This window comes from Moschus berezovskii, chromosome 1 (genome assembly GCF_049115385.1).
Source record: "Moschus berezovskii isolate FMDL1 chromosome 1, NW_MosBer_1.0, whole genome shotgun sequence".
Taxonomy (NCBI): Eukaryota; Metazoa; Chordata; class Mammalia; order Artiodactyla; family Moschidae; genus Moschus; species Moschus berezovskii.
This window is the reverse complement of record NC_142460.1, coordinates 95,488,190-95,507,376: the sequence shown is the minus strand read 5'-3', so window position 1 is coordinate 95,507,376 and position 19,187 is coordinate 95,488,190. Positions and strand designations below refer to the sequence as shown.

The 19,187-nt window shown below is 40.6% G+C and overlaps 1 protein-coding gene across 4 annotated transcripts in view; it reads left to right on the top strand.

The window, feature by feature from the left end:
• Positions 1-4,476, top strand: part of OPA1 (OPA1 mitochondrial dynamin like GTPase) — an 86,679-nt gene extending 82,203 nt beyond the window's left edge. For all 4 annotated transcript variants that reach the window (XM_055407687.2, XM_055407696.2, XM_055407679.2 and 1 more), the window contains one exon: positions 1,301-4,476. The gene's annotated coding sequence lies outside the window, so the exon portion shown is untranslated. The remainder of the gene's footprint in view (positions 1-1,300) is intronic.
• The last annotated feature ends 14,711 nt before the right edge of the window (positions 4,477-19,187 follow it).

The following is a 19,187-nucleotide window of genomic DNA, read 5'->3' as shown; positions in this document are numbered from 1 at the left end:
TAAATATTAATCATCTTTCACACAGACCAAAAGTAATTAAGTGTTTTTAAGTGTCTATGCTCGGAAACGTTGTATACAGTTTCAGTGTCCGAAAATTTTCTTTTAAAACCATGAAATGTTATGATGTCTTCCTCATTGTCATAGTTCCTTACTAGCAGTAGTTATGTTAGAAACATTTGAGAATCTTCTGGGTTTGGAGATTCTCTTTGTAAGCATCAGAATTTGCTTGATACTTTTGTTTACAAATAGTTTTTTTTGGGGGGTGGAATTCGCAGAAAACCAATTAAAAATATCAGGTGCATTTCCCTCTCTTTAATGAAATAAGGAAGCCCAGAGCCAGCCAGGTCAGTGTCAATTACCTAAGCTGGTCAGTGTGACATCTGAAGTGATTGTTGCTGCCAGGAACATGCCTTTTCCTGCCAAAGTTTCTGTCCCAGGTGAAGGCCGAGACAGTCCTATGAGGCAGGTTGTGTACCAGAAAACAGTCCCAGCTTTTTTTGTTCCCTACTTATCTCTGTTCTCTAAGGCACTTCCCACCTGTTGGGATTCATGGCTCTGTGAACTGTTATATTTATCTGTGAGTTGGATAGATGATCTATTTTGTATCCTGCAAATCCACTGAGCGACTTCACTTTCCCTTTTCACTTTCATGCATTGGAGAAGGAAATGGCAACCCATTCCAGTGTTCTTGCCTGGAGAATCCCAAGGACAGAGGAGCCTGCTGGGCTGCCGTCCCTGGGGTCACACAGAGTCGGACACGACTGAAGCGACTTAGCAGCAGCAGCAGCAAATCCACTTAAAAGAATAAATCTGGGACTTCCCTGGTGGTCCAGTGGTTAAGACTGTGCTCCCAATGCGGGGAGCCTAGGTTCGATAGGTTCCCTGGTTGGGGAACTGATCTCACATGCCACAGGCGAGGCTAGAAAAAAAAAAGTAAAAGAATAAATCTGGCAAAACTGTAGCCTTGCTTCATTTTGACCATTTAATAAAAGTTGCCAGGCATCTTAAGGAATTTGTATTCTTCTCAGTGAGTTTTGAGATGCATGTAGTTACTCAGCCTGATCATTTTGAATAACTGATACTTGCTGAAGATGAATTCCAATATTTTTTGAGTCATACATCATATTTGATAAAACTGTTGTATTGTTCTGGTGGATATTTTAATTTTAATAAAGCTAGCAAATTAGACAGTTAAGCTTCCATATTTTTATGATCATACAATAGTAAAATTTACTTAGAAATTTTACATTTGTCTCCCCAGACCTAAATTTACCAATGAAAATTCTGTTTATTTTTACAGAATCCTACTCATCATATAATCACCTCAGCATACATCTGAAGAAAGAAAACTCGAAAGTCTTTTGTCTTGCCTTTTTTTTCTTCTGCTATTCTGCCTTTCTAAACATAAAATAAAGTCATGGAATAAAAATAATTTATGTGTGTTAGGCACTTTAACAGTCAGCTGCCTTTTGAACGGAAGAACGGTGGAAATGCCATTAACATTCTGTTTTATTGTATTAAAGTGACAAATTGGGATAATTTAAGTGGTGTGGCCATTAGGCTGTCCTTGAAGATAAGAAACTTGCACTCCTGCTTGTTGTCTCATTTCTAGTGGTACGAGTTCAACTAACTCATTAGCCAATGTTGCTCGATGTAATTTCTTTTCCAGAGAAGGAATGTTAGGTGTTTTGAAATAAAAATTATGGCAATTTTCTAAAGGCTATCAATTGTACATAAAATGATGGTAACCTGCTGAGTTGTTGTCTGTATCTACAGTGTTCTGTGTACAGAAGCTATTTGACCAGGATAGTTCGGTTTAAATTTACTTGAAAGAGAGTTAACAGAAAAACTCTTCAAATAGATTAATTTGTATTACAGTTCTGTGTACATTCAGTGAAAGATTTCAACCCTTCTTTGACAGCTTAGAAGTTGCCTTAGAAGCTAAGTCAGTAGCAGCTTACCTGTTTGATTCAGTTGATGTTTTTGTACTGTCTCTATCCATTTGAATTCATTCATTTTGGATGTTTTATACTTGAGCTAGACTTTCTTGTTGACTGTTGTTTGGGTTTTTTTTTTTACCTGTTGACAGAGCTGTTGGATTGTGATGGGGAAGATTAAGAATAATCAATTGACTAATTCATTTAGACTATTGTCAAACATTTCATTGAGGCCTCAAGAAAAGCCTTCTTTCATAAAACTGTGTTTTAAGTGGAAATTATTTCAACAATTAGAATTATGTTGACCATTCCCTTCTTCTCTGGATGTTTAAAGAAAAATATAAAGTTTAATTCATTGCAGTTCAATTACTGTAATATCCTCACATCATGTTCATTTTTTTAATAAATATTTTGTAATGACTAAAGGACTTTAAAGCAAAGAAATAGGACATTTTTGACTTTCAGTGTCTTTGCCATTTAACTCTGCTTCTTGCTGCCATTTCATTACACTTTTAGTATTCTAATAAAAGTGCCCATTTTGTGACAGTTTTTATTTTACTGTTTACTTAACTTTTAAATTTCTTGGAATTATGTTTTGGTAACAGTTCCCACATTTTTTTAAATGTAACATCAGTACATTCTTTATTGTGATCTCTATCAAGATCTGACACAATATGCAAGGTTAAAGCATACCACAAAATATTTCAGAAATTGAAAATTCAGGAATTATTTGTTGTATACTGTTTGATAGGATGGAGAAGGAAATGGCAACCCACTCCAGTGTTCTTGCCTGGAGAATCCCAGGGACGGGGGAGCCTGGTGGGCTTCCGTCTGTGGGGTCACACAGAGTCGGACACGACTGAAGTGACTCAGCAGCAGCAGCAGCAATGTATTTTATTTGGGAGCTGAGTCATCGAGAACATTTCCGTATCCTTCAGACCTAGGGACAGTGAGTGAGTGGGTGGGTGGGTGAATGGAGAGGGAACAGAGTGCCTTTATGTTCTGTCCAAAGGTTAAGAGGTGCCCTTACTGGTTAACTCCCTCTAACTAGTGCTGGCTAGTGGGTAAATACCCTCACTGAAGCAGACTTCATTCAGTTAGTAATTAATATTTTTGCAGTTGTAAAACACAGCAACTTTACAACTACAAATGTATTTCTTTAAAAAAAAAAGGAAAAGGACCGTATTTATTTCTGTGAGCTATGGATAGGGAAAAATGCACTCAGCTGTGTTTCTACAGATTTCCCCCAAGCAAAAGGCTGATGTTAAGTCAGTGCTTTTATTGCGTCTCTTTCTATAAATTTAAGAAGGGGTGGTTAAAGGAGATGTCTCCATTTCTTTGAGATCAGTATTTGTGATGTAAATATATAAATAAATAATCAAATGTTATTAACAATCCCATTTTAGAGTCCAGACATTTCCCTGTCCTACTCGGTAATATGACTTCTTTCATGGATTATATATTGTTTTCCTTTATGGCTGATCTCACACTAAGCATGCTTCCCTCACCACCCAAAAGCTAGCTATTTCTTAAAATCAGATGTTTTAAAAGAAAAGACACCTCAGATTCTCAACAGTAAACTGTGTTGTGTCAGTACAAAAATCACAAATAATTCAAATGTAAACAAATAACTATAAAAAGTATAAAAATGTAACAAATAGAAACAAATTCAGTATACGAAAGTTAAATTCTAATGAGACCAGGAATCATTTTGTTTTTCACCACAGAATTTGCAAAGAATAGAATGAACAAAGCTCTGTACTGAAGACTGAACAACTGTAAATAGATTGAAAATTTCCTGGATCCAGGTATCAATTTAAGAAATCAAGCTATGTAGGCAGTGAATGATAGGAAATGAGCGGTTCCTGCAGCTTCACGGTTGAACCATAGTTCAGCTGAGCTGTAGTTACAAGTGGAGCAGTCAGCCTTTCTTAGCTGCTTAATTATGTCCTCTTTTCTCTGTATTATTCCCTCTTTCCAGGCTTTACTCCAACACACTCCTTCCCACAAATTATTTAGCCTCCAGATACAAATGAATAGTGTACAATGAGTAGGGAATGTTGCAGAGAGTGGTATTTCCTGACCTTGTAATTTGGGAATTTTGCATATGATATTAAGATTCAGAGTGTAGGTTTAAAAGGTAAATCCCTTAACCAGTCAATAATTTTATTTTTATTTATTTTAGATGTATTTATATGCTAAAAGAAATATGTTTTAGTTTTCAAATAAAGGGGATCAAAGTTTGTTGGCTTTTTTTTTTTTTTTTCAGTTTTGTTTCTCTAAGCTGGTATATGCTATAGTTTCAGGAACTTCAGCAGTATAGAAATGTGCTTATATATATGCTTACCTTTTAAATAATCATGGCTTTGTGTTTAAATATTTAAAATTTAGCTTTGTTTTTACTTGTGCACTATGAATGAACTTTGTATTATTTTTTTAAAGCGTTCACACTATATGTAGATGTTACTGCAATTTATATTTTGCCTGTGCTTGATCTAAGATCACTGGTGTAGATGAATAATTAAAGACACTGAAATCATGTTATTGGAGAGCATCTTTTAAGTTGTCTCTGTTATAATGAGGGGGAGAGAGAGAGAAACTTATGCATCCAGGATGATAATTGACTCCACAGTATAACCAAATTCATGGTCTAACAAGCCTCTTAACATGCGGCTCTTCTTTGAACGCTTGATTTTCACATGCCTTGCATTGCACAGTTGTAATTCATGATCTAACCATGCTCTTTCTATGTCTTGATATTTGTCAATACACTTTGGTATTTTCTTTGGTAAAATATATTTTTTAATGTTTTTAATCGCATTTCGCTACCATGGCCATCATTTTCATTAATGATGCTAACCTGTTTAGTCATTTATGAGGCTGCCTAAGAAGGCATCATTAAGTCTTAGAACCAGAAGGAACCTTAAAGATCACTTCATTCCATCCGCCACCCGATTACAAACTCCCTTTTTTTTTATTTTAGAATTTTTCCCAGAACTTTGCTCATGTGTGTGTTTAGTTGCTCAGTCGTGTGCGACTCTTTGCAACCATATGGGCTATGGCCCACCAGGCTTCTCTGTTCATGGGGATTCTCCAGGCAAGAATACTGAAGTGAGTTGCCATGCCCTTCTCCAGAGGATCTACCCAACCCAGGGATCAAACCCAGATCGCCCACATCGCAGTCAGATTATTTACCATCTGAGCCACCAGGGAAACCCAGGAATACTAAAGTGGGTAGCCTATCCCTTCTCTAGGGAAACTTCCCAACTCAGGAATCAAACAGGGGTCTCTTGCCTTGCGGGTGGATTCTTTACCAGCTGAGCTAAAGATTTAGTGATCATTAGATATGTAAAATAAGACAGAGCGTGGGTGTACGTTCTGCCTAATTCATATGGTTAGCTAAAGCCAAAACCAGGAAGAGTCTATAGAGTCAGGATTGCTTCCATAAGTGGTACACAGTCGTTGGATTGTGGTATATTTTCTGGTGAATAGATGTTAAGACAGTCTTTAAATTCCTTTAGAAAATTTATAGGGAAGGACATATTTCAATCATATTAACAGTTATTTCACTTATCAGTGCTAACAGACCACTCCTAGTGTGAGGCCCCAAACATAGTTGCATTTTAAATTATTTCATCGTTTGTGTACTTCAAGATCTTCATAAGTCAAGAAAGTTTGAAGAGTTTGCTTCCTGAAGATTTAATAGGGTAATTTATCTGTTTTCTGCCAATACTTTCAACTGAAAAATTAGCATCTTTGTCAAAGTGAACTAGCTACCATGTGCCTATAAATAATAAAGATGTATTATTTAATTGCATTACAAAGTGTGTTTTAAAATAATAATTACTATTTAAATTTAAACAAAATATTCAACTTGAGATAACTAAGTCATAAATAATTTCTGCACATATTAGACTAAGTTGATAGGTGTAGGAGTTAAGACAGGTACTATAAAAGTTGTCAAAGATTAAAAAGCAGTGTCTAGAGTTTAAGTGTGAGTGATACTTAGCCTAAAGACACTTTTATAAAATAAGTTGAGAAAAGATGTACCTCATAAGGCATTGGGTTAAGTGTGTATCTTGAAATGAGAGTTGAGTTACCAGCTTGTCAGAGAAGGTGTACATGATCACCCTGTGAAGCCTTCATGTGGGTTTTGTTCACATTCTACAGGATCAGTGTTAAGGTTTATTTGGGGTCAAGTCACTGACCGGGGTGACTACAGCTTTTAAATGTTTTTATAAATCAGTTCCTTATTCTGTGTGATAAAGAATTCTTACTATCTGTTTTGTTTTTAACTAATTAACCTATGTGTAGTGATTCATGGGGTCGCGGAGAGTCGGACACGACTGAGCGACTGAACTGAACTGAACTGAACTGAGCATGGTTCCTATCCAAGTATTTGAGAAAATGCAAAAAGTCATTTAAAAAATTGTAGGCCAGAGACCCCACTGAAGATCCAAAGAAAACTGCCAGCAGTCTCCAGAGAGGCATGTCTTATGGTTGAGTTAAGAATATAGGTTTCACTCCTTAAGAGTTCAAAGAAGAATGTCCATTTTGAAACTGTCTCTTGGAATAACTAAATCATAGCAAGAAGCCAATGGCAAGCCACTCCAGTACTCTTGCCTAGAAAATCGCATGGACAGAGGAGCCTGGTGGGCTGCAGTCCATGGGGTCTCTACTAGTTGGACACGACTGAGCGACTTCACTTTCACTTTTCACTTTCACTTTTCACTTTCACACATTGGAGAAGGAAATGGCAACCCACTCCAGTGTTCTTGCCTGGAGAATCCCAGGGATGGCGGAGCCTGGTGGGCTGCCATCTATGGGGTTGCACAGAGTCGGACATGACTGAAGTGACTTAGCAGCAGCAGCAACAACACAGGAATTAGAATTTTATCCACTTGTGAAAAATTATGGTCATGGTGTACATAACCTATACATTTGCCAAAAGCTTGTGAGACTTCTAACATTTGTGAGAAAGTATGTAGGGAATAGGTTAACTCTATCTTCTCATTTGTTTTGCTAAACTTTATCTGAGAATTAGGCCAAATCAGAAAGCAATACTGCCTGAACTACTTACCTTTCTTTACCCATGTATTAATTTATCTAATATGCCCTTTGCTTTCACAGACAAATATTTTATGATGCACCTGTTTGAAGAAAATACACAGCACCTTTTGCAAAAGTAAAATGACATGTCTTAATTAACACTTCTGTTATTTAAAGTAAGGATTACTAGATAGTTCAGAACCAGCCAAGTTTCCCACTCCAGACCAAAGCATATAGTGCTTAAAAGTGTTAATCACTCGGTCATGTCCAACTCTGTGAATCCATGGACTGTCACCTGCCAGGCTCCTCTGTCCATGGACTTCTTCAGGCAAGAATACTGGAGTAGGTTGCGCTTTCCTTCAGGGCTTCTTCCCGACCCAGGAATCAAACCCGGGTCTCCGGCAGGGAAGCCCATATAGAGTGCTTCCCTTCTGTCAAAGAGAATTCAAGACTTCACCTGTTTCTTTTGCCTCAGCTACCAGGAAATGTTGAAATTAACATATCTCTTAAGGAATGAACCTATTCTTTTCTCTGCTTCCTTCGTTTGTGTTCCATTTTTATTTTTAATCTCTCTTTTCCATACATCTTAACACAGAAGTAGTCATGGATCATTAACAAAATCGTTAATGACTGTTTTTTAACAGTTAATTAACTTTTTTAATTGTTAATTAGCTTTCTCTATTAAGACCTGTGTTTGTCTAGAGGGCTTAAGTCAAAAGTTCTCACACTAGCAGTCAGTGGTGCTCCAGGTGGTGTGCAGCCAGTACTTTGATCAGCACAGGAGTTCTGACCTGCGCCATTCCACCCCTCCTGAGGTAACTTGGTAGTCCCCCACTCCCAGGAGGTCACCATATTGGTGCCAAACTTGGTGCAGACACACAATCAGCATAGTGCACTACAGCCCAGAACTCCTGGGCTCAGATGGTTCTCCTGCCTCAGTATCCCGAGCGGCTGGGCCTACAGGCACATACCGGCTCACAGAGAACGTGCCTCCCCCTGCCAGCAGCAACACTAACGGGAGAAGGTGGTGCTTGATGTGTTTTCGGAGGAAAGCCACCTCAGTCCACAGCATTGCAGGGGTGGCCACACACCCTGAGGAGGACTCCCAGAAGGACTCTTAGTGTCCATGTAAAGGACAGCAGGGGAGTGGACTGTCACTGGCCATGAGCTTTTGGGGATCTATCTAGAAACCCCCTGAAACCCTTTTAGGCTACTCTTCTGTCTTTTCCAAGGATTAATCCCATGAAACTTCTTTGACTTTCCTTTTAAATTTTGAAGAAAGAAATTTAAAGCAAAGGAACCAGTACATCTTGTGTTATGCATCCATTGTCACAGGCAGGGTTATTTCCATTTTATAAATGAGGAAATAGGCTCGGAAAAGTTTTAAGTAACCAATGTCATTCATGTGAATGGAGTCTAAACTGGAAAACAGATCTGGTTACATACAGGCCACTGTCCAAAGCATGCTCGCTCACTCTCAAAAATACTTTTAGGAAAATGAACTTATTTATAAATGCTGAGTATATTAGGGCACTGATATACCTAGAAAGTGCAATTTGAGCTAACTTTACAGAAATGTCCTAGGGTGGCTTTCCCTAACTATATGAGGTTTCTGCTGCATCACGAGAATGGAAAGCCCTGCAGAGAGATGTGGTTGCCTACAGGGCCCTGGGAGGCAAGGCGATATTAAGATTCAGGGGGGGTTCTAATCTCAGGGCTATCCCAAACCTTAAGTTATAGGAGTGGAAATGAATACTCTTCAGTTTTCCTTCAACATCTTAATCATGTTAATTTTCCCATTTTACCTCTACAGATCCTCTCTTTTTGAGTTAGCCCAAATTCTGTATCTATTAAGATACAGAATTATTTTTACGTGTTTTCAAAACCTTGATTGAATATTTTATACTTCCAAATTTTGACTGCCTTAAACACTTTCAAAAAGCTATTAACAGAAATCTTTGCAATCTTTAATAAGTTTATTTTTAGGTATATCTTATATATTCTTTAATTTTTTTGCCCTGAGAGTTTCTAGTTTCCCAGGACTATTAGAATAGAAATAGATAATAATACTTTCCTGCCAACATTCTTGTGAGCTTCTCTATTCCTCTGATACCCACTAGTGTGAATGCCTAGTTAAACATCCCTGCCCTCTGCAGCCTCTGCCGTATTGAAGACTCTCAGCAGAAGCATGAGGCCACTCCCATTTTCATACATTCTGATTTCTCTTTTTAAATATCTGAGACACTGACGTTCTTGCTAATTATACTAATTGCTCTGGTCATCACTGAATCAGGATCCTGAAACTGTGGGCCCTTTCACTTCAAAAGTTCTGTGTTTTGTCACTGTAGCAGGGAACAACATTTGGATCTTGTTCTCTGGGCCAGGCGGCCCGATCGGTACAGTTCACCAGCTGTGTGCCCTGTGATTGGCTGGGCTTTTGATGTGCAGATACTACGAGTTGGTGACCAACTTGTGTACAATGGGCGTGTTCTGGTTCATGTGAAAATCAACATCCTTTTTTTGTGTTCCTGTGTGACAGGATGCTACAATACTATTAGCATTTGCAAAGAGTGCGCTCAGTCCAAGGGTGTAGCCGCAGATCGTGTGCTGCTCAGTTTGTGTTTCTCTATTATGTGAGAGACACAAAGAAGCTGAAGGCTGGCAAAGGCCTGTCAGATCTTGTAATGTGGCGCTCGACCCCCAAACTCCACTTGGCCTCCAAGGGGCTCTTGTTCCCAGTCCCACCCCTTCCCCTGAATGGGCTCTGAGGTAGGTAAATGAATTCAGGGGCCTGGTAGGCGGGGGATTCCTTTCTGACCTCATTCCTGTACCATTTGTTTGCAGGCTTGTTGGGGGAGAGAAGGACATTTTGGAATCCTTTGTGTCAAATAATTTTCTTGCAGGTTGGGGAGTTAATGGTAACTTTGTCTGAAGCCACCAGAGCAGAAAGCCTCCACGGCCCAGGCGTGGCATGCTCAACCTCAGAACGACAAGATGAGAATGTGGAAGCAGGGAAATTTCCATGGCAGATGGATATGTAGCAAGTCTGCATGCTCAGCATCTGGTGGCGGGCAGCTTCCATCTTCCCGAGCGTATGAGACCCAGCACCTCGTCCTTTAAAAATAGCTTCCTCTTTCTGAGTTACCATGACTTATATACCGGTGCCTATAGTTTGGATAATCTTTTGTGTTAACAGTTATATACATTCTTAAACATTTTTAAAACCTCCTACCACCTGGCTAACTGTACAGAGTTATGGTGTGATTTCCAGAGGAGTTGTATCTTTTTTTTTTTCTACCCTCAGATTCACTTTGCTTATCTAGAAAATGAATTATAATTTTAGAACAACAATAGTTCTTGTTTTGTTTTGTTTTTTAAAGTAGAAGAGAAAAAGAGGTCCAGAGAGAAGTAATTTGTTCAATTAGTGGTCTAGCTGAAACCCTTGCCTCCTGACTCCCCAGGGAAGTATTGTTTCTGTTCCATGAAGATTTATGTCAGGAGACACAGATGTAGTACCTCCAAAGCCAATCATTTTGTAGAAGTTGGGGATCCTGAGAATCCTGTGAAAACTTCCTCTGAAATGTTAGCAGCTTATTTTAAGAATCTTAATGTGTGAGTCAGACTGAAACATCTATAACACACTACCTACACTACCGGGTCACCATTTGAAATCTCTGATTTAAACTGTAACTTTATGCTCACCTCTGACCTCAATCGATTTGAGTGACAGTATTACTAGGGCTTCTGAAAATAATATGATTCCTGGTCATTCTTAGAGATGCATAGGTTTTTAGCTTCATTTAGATACACAGAGCTCTAGCTTCTCTGATGATGAGGCTGGACTGAAGGGAACATGTTACCAGCAGTTCAACTCTGGCTCAGAGAGGCTACCTGCAGTCTCAAGACCGGCTTGTTGGCCAAGTCTTTCTGGGATCCCAGGTAGGTTTGAGCACAGAACCTTGAGCAAAGTGCAGGTATTGGATGGGCTGGCCACGTGCTAAACAGCTCTTTCCCTCCCCTCCGCAACTTTTCTATGGCAGTTCCTTTTCATGTTGTGAGCAGCCTGGCAAAGAGGCAGGTGTGTTCATAAAGGGAGAACTGGATGCCCTCCTTCCAGCATGATTGGGCGAGTCAGCGCTCAGGGAAAACCCTGACTGAACGAGGTGCACAGACTTACATAAAAGTGTTTCGTTCTAAACATCAAACTGTTCAATTCTGAAAGTCACACTGGTGAACCTCAGTCAGGGAAAACAGCCCTTGTCATGCCAGTTTTTCTATTTCCAGTGAGTTCTGAGTATTCGGAGAACATTATTTTTAAGGTTTATTGAGGAAGAGCTACTGGGCTTCCCCATTGGCTCAGTGGTAAAGAATCTGCCTGCCAATGCAGGAGACCCGGATTCAATCCCTGGGTTGGGAAGATCCCCTAGAGGAGGAAATGGCAACCCACTCCAGTATTCTTGCCTGTAGAATCCCATGGACAGAGGAGCCTGGCAGGTCACAAAGAGTCGGACACAACTGAGCACGAGGAGGAGGTAATCCAGAATCTTGGTATTAAATAATTATTTTATATTATTTGTGGCACACGTTGAATAAAACCACTTCAATCACTAAAGCATGCTTTGTCATAAAGGAAAGTCTATTGAATACTGAGTGTGTGTGTGTGTGTGTTTCCTGAATTTGTAATCAAGAATTCATCACTGGTTCCAGAAAAAGAATTCCACTTGGACAAATTCCACCAGAAAGAAGGCAGCTACTAAGAAAGGCAAGGCCCTGACAAGCACATACATTTGTCTTGACCTATGTGTTTATATGTAGGAGAGCAAAGGCAGAGAACAGGCCATGCAGCCAGAGAACTGTGCTTCTAACTATGCTCTGTGCCCACGTGATAGTGACCTTATCAGAGCCCCTTCCTCCTCTGGGATGGTCCCGAAGGCCTCCAGCCCAGATGGCCTATGAGTTTCTGCCATTGATTACACTTGGCATCTAAAAATGTTTTCCCAAACGCAAAGGAAAATGTCTCCTGGTCCAGCTAAGTAAGGACAGGACATTTTCCAGATTACATTCTCTTTTCAGTGGAAAGCATCATATTTGCCTCCAAACTGGGTACAAGGTGTTCCCTAAATCCTAAATAATGATAGAAACGTTTGCTAAGTGCCGATTATGTGTCAGGTCCTACTGTAAACACTTAACCTACATGAATACTGTTGGTTTCCACAGCTCTGAGAGCTCAGTTCAGTTCAGTTCAGTTCAGTCGTTCAGTCGTGTCCGACTCTCCGCGACCCCATGAATCACAGAACGCCAGGCCTCCCTGTCCATCACCAACTCCCGGAGCTCACTCAAACTCATGTCCACAGAGTCAGTGATGCCATCCAGCCATCTCATTCTCGGTCGTCCCCTTCTCCTCCCGCCCCCAACCTTTCCCAGCATCAGAGTCTTTTCCAGTGAGTCAACTCGTCGCATGAGGTGGCCAAAGTATTGCAGTTTCAGCTTCAGCATCAGTCCCTCCAATGAACACCCAGGATCGATCTCCCTTAGAATGGACTGGTTGGATCTCCTTGCGATACAAGGGACTCTCAAGAGTCTCCTCAACACCACAGTTCAAAAGCATCAATTCTTCGGCGATCAGCTTTCTTCACAGTCCAACTCTCACATCCATACATGACCACGGGAAAAACCATAGCCTTGACTAGACGGACCTTGGTTGGCAAAGTAATATCTCTGCTTTTTAATATACTATCAAGGTTGGTCACAACTTTCCTTCCAAGGAGTAAGCGTCTTTTAATTTCATGGCTGCAATCAGCATCCACAGTGATTTTGGAGCCCAAAAAAATAAAGTCTGACACTGTTTCCACTGTTTTTCAATCTATTTGCCATGAAGTGATGGGACCAGATGCCATGATCTTCGTTTTCTGAATGTTGAGCTTCAAGCCAACCTTTTCACTCTCCTCTTTCACTTTCATCAAGAGGCTTTTGAGTTCTTCTTCACTTTCTGCCATAAGGGTAGTGTCATCTGCATATCTGAGGTTATTGATATTTCTCCCAGCAATCTTGATTCCAGCTTGTGCTTCTTCCAGCCCAGCATTCCTCATGATGTACTCTGCATATAAGTTAAATAAGCAAGGTGACAATATACAACCTTGACGCACTCCTTTTCCTATTTGGAACCAGTCTGTTGTTCCTCTGAGAGCTAGATTCTGGTATTTCCCCTCTTTTATAGATAGGAGGGGAAGAAAAAGAAATGGAGTCTGAGTTGTTCAAATTGTCAGAGTTTGCTTGGCTTGTCAGTGGCAAAGTGGGGATTTCCACCTGGGATATCTGGCTTCTTGTGTCTGTACACTCAACCACTGCCCTGGAAACTGCCTCTCCACTAGAAATAGCCTGCATCGCTTAGCAGGAAGCCTGAGGCTGAAGCTGCTGTTGGCAAAGGGCGTCAGAGAAGTTTGAGAGGTTGTGAGTTCAGAAGGCAAGCATTTGAGAGTTGTAGATAAGAAAGTTCCAGCTCCCTCGGGAATGTTTGCAAATAGAACATTTTTCTATTTCTAGGACTCACTGCCACACCTCACCACACCCGAGACCTTGGGAACTGGGCTGCCCAGTCTTGGGATCCCCTGACTGCCAAAGAGACAGTTCACGCCCAGATCTCCTCCCAGCCAGAGGGAAGGGCACGAGCTTAATTTGCACTGGAACATGGGAGGGAAGAGGGCCCAGTAGGTCTTTGAAGACTGTGGATTGGCTGTCTGGGAGGATGCAGTGCAAGCTGTATGAATCCTCATGTTCCCGGGGGCACAAAGGGACTGGCTCAGTATTGCCTACTGGCCCTGCTAACAGGCCACACTTTATCACGCGAGTGTAAGGGAACTTGGATTTGGGGCATCGTATTCAGTATGCCTGCTTGAGTTAGCTATTTTTACATTTTTCTAATTTGAACACGTTTTCCTTCATCGTCCACTTTCATACCACCATGTTATACCTCCACTTCATCCTCCACTTCATCCACCACTTTAACTTACTGTCTTCTGAATCCTTTGAGTAGAGTTATCTGGAAATAAAGCAAGTTAACCTTTAAAATGTCCTTGAATCCCAGGATCTAGAAATAAATCATCATCTCCCGTGAAGCCTATATAGCTGTAAACTACGCACAATCTTTCTTTTCATTCTCAGCCAAGCTCCTTGAAAGAGAGATCACCACCATGTTCATTCTTTAACTCACTCCAAGCTGGCACTTCTTTACCTGCTGGGCCTCCCTCCTCCATGCCATCATGCCTCCACCACTGCTTCTCACAGAGGCCCCCAGCGGCCTCCACGCTAATCCCCCCAAACGCTTCTATACTTATTTTGTTTGACTCATTAAGTCCAGTTAATACTTTGTGACATCTGTTCTCTCTCTCTCTCCCTGTCAACTCTTATTTCTTTGACTTCTGTCCTTTCATGACCCCACTTCCTCCTCGTCCTCCATCTTGTAACAAAATGGCTGCTGGTTGTCAGGACTGTTCACCCACCTTCCCAAGGGTGGGCCTTTCTCAGAGTGCTCCCTTGGGACTCTCCTTTTCTGTCTCCATTCTTCCCACCTACTCAACTTCCAGCCACATTGCTTGTGACTCTAAACTCTCCAGTTCCATCCTGTTCCTCTCTCTCCGCACCAAACACCAGCTCCAACTCCCTGCGTGCATGCACCCTAGACGTCTTACACGCAACTTGTCCAAAGTGCAAGCACCCCTTTCTTCATTAAACCTGTTCCTTCTCCAGATTTCACTGTTTTGGTGACAGGCACTGTGATGGCTGCCAAGACAGACACCCAGGACTTCCCCTGTCCCTGATACAAACAACAGACCTAGGCATCAATGTCTACAGTTTTGACCTTGGTATCTTTCCTCCTGTCTCTGGACACCTCAGATGGCCCCATGGCTCATCTCTATTCCCACCACATGCCTTCATTCTCACTTCTCTTAAGCATCCTTTACACTCTTGCCAGAAAGAAGAATCTAAAATGCAAACATGACCATTTTTTATTAAAACTGTCTCCAGCCAACTTTCAAATAAAGTTCAAAATCTTTAGCACAGAGTTGATCAGGGGATGGGATCTTCCCATTTCTCTAGCAATTCCAGTCACCCGCCTCAGCCCACATTCGTATGGAGAACCACAGACCTTCCTGCAATCAGCCCACCTTCCTGCACACACACTGCTCAGGATGGAACATCCTCCTGGCTTTGATAACTCTCATCCCATCCTTGGGGTCCCTGATCCAGCACCACTTCCTCTGGGAGACTTTTGTGCCTCCTCCCTTCCTCCCTGACTCCCACCTGAATTGGCTGCTTTCCCATTAGCGCCCCACGCGTGTGTCTGTCTTGACGCAGCATTGTGCACTGGGATTGCTGCTTCATCCACATGTTTCTTCATGGGACTGGAAGATATTTAAGGGCAGACACCGAGTATTACAGATCTCCTTATCCCTAGCATTTAGCACAACATCTGGCACATGACAAATGTTAAAAAACTATTTAAATGAGTGAACTTTTCATGTCTGTAAAACATGTAGACATTGAGTTATGTATAAGGTATTTACATTTACTGCTATCTGTGTGTTTACTCAAGTTTACGTGTTTGTGAGCACATGCACGTGTTCTATTTTTTCATTTGCTATCTGGTATAAATAACTTTTCACTTCAGTTGGCAAAAAACATTTATGCACCCATAAACCAGGATTTGCTATAATTTGGAATGTCCTTTGCGTCTTTATTAATTTCCTCATTGGTAAAATATGAGGGTTTGATTGGCTGTTCACTAAAGGTCCTTCTAATGCTGACATTTGTAAAAAACCTTTGATACTATTTTGATATAAAACTGCCCTTTCTAAATAGAACTGCCCTGAATTGGGATATAGCTTTCAGAGTTATTATCTCACTTGATCTTTAAAATATAAGGTAGTCATTGTGATGAAATGAGTACATTTCAGTTATTGGCTTATTTTAAGAATTTTCCAACCTTAATCAAATAACTTGATTCTAGCACTAAATTTCTGAAGTATTTATCACTGCAGCACAGGATACATTGCTAATTCCTTTAGCCATCAGAGCCATGCTCAAGATACAAGCCGTTTTCAGAGGGAAATCCTCTTCCTTTTTGGCATCTGGAATCTCTTTTAGAGTAACTGCTGTCTTAGATGCCAAGTCTTCTACATCAGCAGCTGAGAAGAGTGGTCCTTAAGACCCTTTCAGTAATCACGTGGTCAACATGATGTTATAATAGCACTGGTATTCTGGTTCTTCTTTTCACTGTGTCGACGTTCACTGGCTCTGTGACAGCAGTGTGGGTAATGCTGCTTAGCGTGAAACCTGTCCTAACGGTGCTGTGTCATCTTTACTAAGGTGCTCTCGTGGTTTAAAACAAAAAATAAACAAGCTAGGTTAATTAAAGAGTGGCTTGATGAAATAGTAAAAATCATTCATTAATTTGTATTGCTATGTTATCAATGTATTTTATTGATTTTTAGCTTTATTTAATCTCAACCCTTAAGTACATGTTTTTTTTAATAGTCCGTGACAAATTAGGAGTGTCCCATAAAAAACTGTTTGCAATCCAGAATATGATGGTCATATTGATAAAAGATACTTGTGCAATTATTTGACTTATGACTGAAGCTGTCATTTTTTTCAAGGAATATCATTTTGCTTAAAAGAATGACTAATAGACTGTGGTAATTCAAACTGACTCATAAAGCAGATATTTTCTCAAAAATAAGAGCAAACGTGCCACTTCAAGGAAAACACCTCTGCTGTATTGGTTACCAATGGTAAAACTTATATATTTAAACCAAAATGAGAATTTGGAAAAACATTACAAGTCTGACAGCATCTCAGTATTTTTCTGATGAGATGGAGGATGGTATTCAGGAATGTGATTTTTTTGTTATTGTCAAAAGAAATGTGTCAGTTGGAAGATCTGCATAACCAAGGAAACCAATATTTTCTGATCAGCTAGTGTGTGACAGATCTAGAACAGACTTGGGGGGAAGTTCCTCTCTAAGCAGGGGGTGGACCAAGGGATTTTATGTCACAAAGGATAGGTTCACTGATTTGTTAAGTGTTGGTGTCGCATCAAAGAAGCTGCACAATTACCTGGAAAGGCTATTCCCATTCTCCTTGTTTTTTCTCATCCCATTATTGTGTGAGGCCAAGTTTTCTTCACCACCTTCAATCAAAACAACATATTGCAACAGATTGAATCTAGAAGCAGATAGAAGCATCCATTTATCTCCTATTAAGCTGGATATTTAAAGGATTGCAAAGACTTTTAGAAGGCTAAAAGTGTCACTACATTCTTTTGTTTTTCATAAGAAATATAATTTATGTTAAAACATGGAATCGTTTTATTTTTAAAGTTTTATTAGAGTAAATATTTTAATTTTTTATGTTTCAGTTTCTAATATATCAATATCAAATATTAAATATCATTAGCCATAAACCCGTGTCAGCAAAAACTTTGGCGTGCACAGTACTTTTTAGAAGATTAAAACTTTGAAAATGATTGCTTTGTACTATAAGGCTTAGCAATAGGATCAGAGCCTTTGTTTAAAATATCTGCAGCAATGCCGACCCGGTAAGAATTATTTGTTTGTTTCCTAGCCTGAATGCAGGATTTATTTTAAATACAATGGCAAGAGTAGAAGGAAGTCTAGTGAGTGAAGTAATCATTGCTATGTGAGTTGTGTGTTCAACCATTTTAAAGCGCAGTTTAAGGAAACTTAAACCAGAGATGACATTTTCAACCCAGTACATAGTGTTTTTGTTTGAAGACTCATCATCTCACTATTCATGGGGATGGGGTAGGGAGCAAAGAGTTTCAGGCCTTAGTTTCTTTTTCTTGTTTTTACATTACATTGTTTTTATTTACTTACAATTCTTTTTTACTTGAGTGTAGTTGCTTTACAATTTTGTGTTAGTTTCTACTGTCCAGCAAAATGAATCAGACAGACATATATGCATATCCCCTCCCTTGTGGATTTCCTTCCCATCCAGGTCCCCACAGAGGATCTAGAAGAGTTTGGTTTGCTATACAGCATGTTCTCCTTTGTTATCTATTTGATACATAGTATCAGTAGTATACATGTGTCAGGCCCCAGTTTCAAGAACTGTGCTTCCCCTGAGTGCCTGGTGTGCTCTGACCTTCTGTCAACCATTTTTCTCCCTTTTCTTTGGCTGCTAGGAAGCCGGAAGCTAAATTCTCAGCTGAGCCTTGCTCACAAATGGAAATTTGCATTTACATATCTTAGCTGACTTCACTCTGCCTCGATTTAATTTTGCTACTTCCCCTGCACTTATCTTTGAGTTCTTCATCTGAATTTTCTTGGATATTTCCAAAAGCGACCTTCAATCCTCTTGCCAAACAAGGTAAAGTGTAAACATTTAAGTGTGTGCAGCTATCAGCGATACAGGAAGTTTCTTTTTCTCTGGGCCTGAACCCAACTCCTTTCTAAGCATCAGGGTGCGTGTCTGTAATATCTTTACTGTTACTTTCTTTAATTCACCTGTAAAACAGGGACATGGATTCGCAATGGAAAGCGGCAGAGCCAGGCCTCTGGAAAATCTGAAGAAGCCAGCTGGGACCCAGAGGCTGTGGAGCAGAGAGAGGGCAGGCTGCAGGTAGGAAGGGGTGGCAAGCCCCCAAGCCACCAGGGGGAATCTGCTTCTTTAATGAAAGGGTCCTTCTTTCCAGGGGATTATAAGAATATTCATGACCCTTGAGATCAGCAGGTGAGGCCCAGCCCTCCCTACTCATCCTTTGGGCAAATAGTCCAGAAAGCAGAGATTGCTGGGATAAGAAAGGAACAGTGGGAGTTGGGAGATTTCCCCGCTTCTCTTGGCCCCCGAGCCCCTGTCTTTTGGGGTGGGCGTGGGGGGAGTGGTACTTGTCCTGAGGTGAAGCACGGACTGTGTCTTTCATTTCTAAAGAGCAGACCGCAAGGCCCAGGCAGAAGTCCCGTGACATGACTTGAGACACAAAATGGTATCTTAGCATCGAAGACCCCCTTTGACAACAAGAAGAAAAGCCCTTTTCTTCCCAGCCCGGATTAGGCGAGGAGGGAATTCTCTGGAACATGTGTGCTTTGTTTCGCGGAGGGCAGCCAGGCTGGCCCGGGGCTTGCCTCCCAAAGTCCGCCCAAGGAAGCTTGTCCCCGTGTAATTAAAAGGGAAGGGGAAACA